The sequence below is a fragment of the Zea mays genome, chromosome 4 (genome assembly GCF_902167145.1).
Source record: "Zea mays cultivar B73 chromosome 4, Zm-B73-REFERENCE-NAM-5.0, whole genome shotgun sequence".
Lineage (NCBI taxonomy): Eukaryota > Viridiplantae > Streptophyta > Magnoliopsida > Poales > Poaceae > Zea > Zea mays.
The window spans coordinates 198,530,628-198,537,756 of NC_050099.1; positions in this window are offsets into that span (position 1 = coordinate 198,530,628).

Sequence of the window (7,129 nt, forward strand, 5' to 3'; positions counted from 1 at the left end):
GCTCATTGCGCTGCCTCTTGCTGAGTGCGTCGTCTTCGTAGGCTTCTTGGTGGGTGGTGTCTGCAAGGGCCTTGCCCTTTTTCTCAGCCTACAGTGCTGCCTTCGCTGCTTCGTCAACGGATGGGGCTGCCTTCGAGCTAGCTCTCTTGGGTGCCATCGCGGGTGGATTTTTTGTAGCATGAACGGTGGGCGCCAAATGTTGGAACTTGCTCTCTTGGTCAAGTTGATCCAACGGGGGGAATGAAAACAACGTAAACATGGTTTCAACTCTAGATGGCAATAGCTCTGTTAATCCAGCCTCTCAAGGGCACTGTACGGGGGTATTTATAGGTGCCTGAGTGCCCAACGTCTCAGTGTAAGGACGCATGTGCCCTCAGGCACCTGGACTATCCCCGGAATATTCCCATAAAGGAGGGTTACAGACTGTCATTACAGAAAAGCTATTACAAATCGGGCCCGTAACACGCTTCTCCGTGCGGGGCCTGTTACAATGGTCTGAATCCCACGTGGGCCTCGAGGCCGAGTGAGGATGTGGGACGGGGCGATGTCGTTATAGGCCTTTGTCTTGTAGCGCAGAAGGCGAAGGGTGGACCTTGCTGGTTCTTCTGCTTCCGTTGGCGCAGCGAGAAAGACGAGGGCTGGAGCGAAGGGTAGCGTCTTCGCCCTCGCCCCAACAGTCAACTTTGTGCAAAAGAGTTATCTCGGACTGTGGTTGCAGACTTGGAAAGATTGGAGTCGTGTTACTGTGTAAGCTTGATAAGATATTTCCACCCGGCTTCTTCAATCCAATGCAGTGTTTGATTCTTCATCTCCCCTTTGAGGCACGAATGGGGGGCCCGTGCAGGGACGTTGGTGCTATCCAGTCGAGAGATGTCTAAAGACTATTTGAAAGAAATGTAGAAATAAATGCAAAATCGAGGCTTCCATTGCAGAGACATACATTCTAGAGGAGGTGTCAAACTTCACAACAACTTACTATGGTGACAAACTGTCGAGCATGCATAATTCACCCCCTCGTTACAATGATGGCGGTAATGAATCGAACCTCAGCATATTTTGAGGCCAACTCGGAAGCGCAAGTGGCTCGACCACCAAGACCCTAACACATGAAGAGTGATAGCATATCATGCTATATGTATTGACCAACCTTGAATAGGTGATGCCATACATGGAACAATTTCTTCATGAATTCTAGCATCGATCAAGGGACCCAACTCCACAGGAATATGATACTCTTCTTAGAAAGGGTGCGAGAAATGGATTGCCCGATTTCATTTCCTGGTTCAAACGTAAAGTACGTGCTTAGTTTGTCAAATAGATCCGTCTATGAACTCAATTTAGCGTCTTTTAACTTGCGAATACTTGCAGGGCCAAAGAGATTCGTCTATGAGTGCCGAGTTGAGACAAGTAGCCAACGATTTTGCTTATAGGGTCAAAAAATATTCTGGGTATGACGTCAATGGATACCATTTTCGCACAACAAACTACGACCAAAGTCAGCCCAATCGGAAAACAACATATTCTGGAGTCTTTACGCCCTGCCTTTGACGATGTCAATTATTTTGGACGAATCGAAGAAATATATGAACTCAATTTTTATGGTTCCAAATCTCTTACTCCTGATATTCAAATGTCATTGGTTTGACCCTCAAGTGACGAGACGAGCACATTCTAATCTTGGGATAGTTGAAATTCGACAAGATTCCACCTTACTAGGAGACAATGTCTATATCGTGGCCCAACAGGCCAAACAAGTGTATTATCTCCCATATGTGTGCCAAACGAAAGAACATCTTGAGGGTTGGGATGTTTTGTATAAGGTATCGCTGCACGGGAGATTACCTATTCCTAACGATAAAGATTATAAATTAGACCCAGACACATATGATGGAGAGTTCTTCCAAGAAGATGAGTTAGAAGGGCGATTTAAGATAGACTTAACCAGAGCTATCGAAATGGACATAGATATTGAAATGGTTGTTGATGAGGAGGATGATGATGTGCAAAATAAGAATGACTTAGTAATTCTTGAAGGCAATGGCATTAATGACGAACTTGCGCCTTCAGATGTTTTTGACTATGAAATGGTTGATAGTGATGATGAGAGTTATGATCCGGCTAACCCCGACACATATGAAGATTATTTTTAATCGATGTAATGCTATAGGTTTTTTTTATTTCACACCTGTTTTTAAATACATTTTTTTATATGTGCTTATTTGTTTACTCTTAATTACAGGCTGTTGGACAAAGATGGTGGGCGGTTGGCTGAGGAGGAGGAGGGGGAGGAGGAGCGGGATGGCGGATGAGGCACATCAGGACAAGGCACAGCAGGACGACCTTGTCTAGCAGCAGGTGGCGCATCAGGACGATGACGACCAGCAGCAGGATGACGACGACGCTCTGTAGGACGCCTTAGGTTCTGGCACCTCAGGTTCGAGGAGCGTCTACCTGCGAGGTCCCGCGTGTCTCCCTCAGCGTCCCATACTTCGGGACAGGCGGTCGCTGATTCGGCCGGATGGGGAGAGACATGTAACTTTATGTTCTTCATTCTTGTTCATATTATGTGTTCAAAATCATAATATAAACTAATACTTTTTATTTATCACTTGGATAGGTCTTGGACGGTTGTGGAGAATGCTGGGGGTCATCGTCGCAACCCCAATGGCATCCTCGGTCTGCTGTGCATGGAACTCTTCCCTAGACTGGTTGAGTACGCCGGAGTGATGGGCCCAACCTACACCTTCGACCACTACGCCGTTGCCCCCGATGCAGTAGACCGGGACGACCAGGAATTCAATAACAAGGCGGAGCAGGTGAAGCAAGATTTGTGGGTAAGTCTTAATATAATGTAAAATATGTCGCATTCGTTGCACATTCTTGAAATAATGTATGGATACATCGTTTTTGTATGCATGATTTCTTCAGATGCGAGGCTGGATACGAGGCTAGGGCGGATGTGGTGGCCACCACGAGCTGTAAGAAGCTCGTCGTGGACATGCATTATGAGGCCCGAATCCAGGCCATCGTCAGCTACCACGGCTCCGTCCTTGGGGAGAAGGTGACCAAGCAGCAAGCCCGAACCATATCGTTGACTAGGGACCAGTACCTGCAGGTAAAGTCATGCATGTTTGGTACCAGTACTCCATGCATGAATTTAATTTTATCTTCTGATATGGAGTGTACGTGTTTACTTTGTAGATGATTCTATATTGGTACGCTGCACATCCTCTGTGCTGGGAGTAGATGGTGGATAGGTGGTGCTCGCCTGAGTGGGACGAGGCGCACAACGCTAGTTGGGAACGACGTTTGATGATGCAAGGTCCCTCCCACCACCAAGGCAGCCGTAGCCTAGGCCAATATGCAGATAACATGCAGAAGCATGGGTACGCCCTTTTTTTATTTAGGCATATAGCACTTGATTAGATATTATTTCTAACTATCTCGTTGGTTTTCTTGCAGTCGGCGTCACATGGTGGCCAGCCTTGCTCCATCTTCTCGACCTATGCTATGGCCCATAAGAGCAAGGCGACGTCCGACGTCACCTACAACCCGGATGACGGGCCCGAGGCGTACAACAACCCCGCCGTCTACAACTGCGTTGATGACTACACCGCCATGGCGCAGGAGGTCCATGGCCCTGAATACGATCTGAGCACCGAGAAGATCGACCCCGATGTCCTCATGAGGGTCAAAGGAGGCAAGAGACATGGGCGATACTGGATTGCCGACGATGCAATCGACTCGTCGTCCACTCCCGCTCTCTCTCAGGTGCAAGCAAGGAGCACAAGCTCGAGTCCAGCCATACGACCTCGGCACAACAGCTCACAACATCGCATACAACAACTTGAGGTTAGTGCTTCTATAACTCGTCATTTCTTGAGTTATATACCTTCTCTTTGAGTTACTATAACATTGGCTTGGAATATTACAGACCCGGCTAGAAGAAGAGAGGAGGGAACGTCAAGAGATGGAGGCGAGTATGATGGCGGAGCGGGAGGCGAAGCGGGAGGCCCGCCTGGCAGATCAGCAGAGGATGGCGCAGATGTTCCAATACATGCAGATCCTTGGTGCCGCACAGGGTTTCGCTCCGCCACCTCAATTGTTCCCTACAGTTGACCCTGCTTTCTTCCATACTCCTGTGAGTATCAAAATTGTAGTTAGATGTAGGTAACGTTGCTGGTATAACAGATGTAATTTCTTCTCTGTGCAGGGCCAATCTGGGGCGGCATCCAACAACCCTCAAGGATCGCCCGGCCCATCGTCGCACCAGTCCAGCCACCCACCTCGATGAGAGTTATGTTCTTAGTGTTGAGACTTCAGAACTTGTGTTGAATACTTATGTTTGTGTTGGACACTTATGTTAGAGCTTGAGACTTATGTTTGTGTTGAGAACTTGGATATTTATGTTTGTGTTGGATATTTATGCCAGTGATGATATCTGTGATGTATATATGTGATATCTGTGATGTATATATGTGATATTTGTAATGTATATGTGGTATCTTTTGTTTGTTTGGATGAAATAGAAAAAACAAATAAAAAAGGTGTATACTGGTCACTTTGTCGAGTGTTACACTCGGCAAAGAGGTGCTTTGCCGAGTGTCAGGGTCATAGCACTCGGCAGAGAAGCAATATCTGGGCACCGGTATAGCTTCTTTGCCGAGTGTTGTGGCCCTCGCACTCGGCAAAGAGGCCCCGCTTTGCCGAGTGCCGCACAGAGCACTCGGCAAAGAACCTGACAAGGAGACCCGCTGGCGGATCTTTTGCTGAGTGCAGGTCGGTAGACACTCAGACAAAGAGGTAACTTTTTTGCCGAGTGTATTAGGAGACACTCGGCAAAGCCGCCGTCTCCGTTACCCGGTGCCGTGATGACCGCTTTTCTTTGCCGAGTATCGTCTGGCCTCGGCTAAGTCTTTGCTGAGTGCCCGATAAAAAGTATTCGGCAAAGAAGGCTTTGCCGATGTACTGTTCGTCGAGCTCTATTTGCCGAGTGCGTTGCCAAGTGTTTTTCAGGGTTTGCCGAGTGCTTTAGTCACGACAAAGCGTCTGATTCCGATAGTGTGATTACCTATCAAAGTGGATATTTTATTTTTTAGGTACGGTGCTGTCCTTGTATTATTGTGGAATGGCACCCGTGAGATGACGGGGACACGACAAGTTGACAACGATGGGGTTGTAGGTGGCGAGAGCCGGCCGACGGCCGGCGGCCGGCGGGCGGGCACAGTATCCAGTCATCTCGATCTCAATGCATGCGTGCCTGCCTTGGCGCGCGCCTTGCCAACCGTCTATCTCATCTCTCATTGGCGACCGAACAACTGTTTTGGTAGTTCGCTTTGTAAAATTGAGCCAAATTTAAAAACTGTTTTAATTAATAGTTTTGAGATGAAACTGGGGCGGCAAGGGAAAACAATATATATATGGAAAAATTATCGAAATAATGTCCTTTTTTTTAAAAAAAGTTGAGAAATGAAGTTGAGGCTTGTATATATGACACGTAATAAGGAGCAAAAAAATGGGTACCACTGATCTGATGTCGAGCTGAAAAGTAGTAAAATATACAAAGGTTAACGGTCTCTTTCGCACTGTACTGTAGCTCCAGCACCGTGTGGAAACGCAGCAGGCAGCTCCATGCATATGGGCTCCGTGCGTCGATCGGTTTCATATAGGCGGCAAAAGCATCACAGTAAACCTCTATACAGGCGGTCTAGTTAGCCTCTACACAGCCGGTTCCAGAAACGACAAAATCTCGCTAGTTATCTATGTGTGCTATTAAAATTTATTTAAATTGTATTTGTATATTTTGATTAAAAATTAAAATATTAATATGGTAATCAAATCACAATCACAGGCGGTTTTTTCATTACGGACCGTTTGTGAAACGAATCGAGTACCAGAGGCGCTCCGAAATAAAAACCGCTTATGATACTAATACATCACAGACGGTCCGAATAGCCTGGGACATCCCAGTCGGTTTTCTATCCGAACCGCCTGTGATGTAAAAAGCCTACCGCTTGTATAGAGCTAAATTGTACTAGTGCATGAGATAAGTTTTGTTCCAACACACTAAAAATAATCGAAATAATGTTCATTTTTTAGAAAAAAAAGTTGAGACTTGTATGACACTCGGCAAAGAGCACCCGACAAAGAGCTCTTTGCCGAGTGTTGTATTTGTGACACTCGGCAAAGAGTTCTTTACCGAGTGTCAAAAAAACACTCGGTAAAGAGTTTCTTTGCCGAGTGTCAAAAAAAACACTCGGCAAAGAAACTTTTTGTCGAGTGTTAAAAATAAAACACTCGGCAAAGAGCTTCTTTGCCGAGTGTTTTCTTTTACCGAGAGTTTTTTGTGTGGCACTCGACAAAGAGTTTCTTTGCCGAGTGTAAAAAAAACACTCGGCAAAGAAACTTTTTGTCGAGTGTCAAAAATAAAACACTCGGCAAAAAGTTTCTTCGCCGAGTGTTTTCTTTTACCGAGAATTTTTTGTGTGGCACTCGTCAAAGAGTTTATTTGTCGAGTGTTCGACAAAAAACACTCAGCAAAGAATTTGGCACTCGATAAAGAGCCAAATTCCGGTAGTGACGTAAGGAGCAAAAACTGGGTACCACACTGATCTGATGTCGAGCTAAAAAGTAGTAAAATACAAAGGTTAACGGTCTCTCTCGCACGTACTGTAGCTCCAGCACCGTGTGGAAAACGCAGCAGGCAGCTCCATGCATATGGGCTCCGCGTGCGTCGATCGGTTTCATAGGCGGCAAAAGCATGAGACAAGTTTTGTTCCAACGCACTAAAAACACAGTACGATCGATCGAGAAACCGGAGCTGCTGGGACAATTAAGGAGACAGACCTAAAGCACTAGCTTCGTCTTAGCTTCATGAGTTGATCACTGTTGATGTAAATAGAGCACCTCAAGAGTTTGATCGCTGTTGCCGCCGCAGGTACTAGTGACGTACTGACGTCTGACCTTGAGAGCTAGCTTATTAGTACCTACTCCGCCGTCCATTTTTTATTTTTTTTGCAATTATGGGACGCATATTAGTTGAAGTGACGATTCATGCATGTTTGGTCAAAATTTTCAGTGAATAGTCTCCGTATTTATGACTCTAAATTAATTTATTATGAAAACAGAA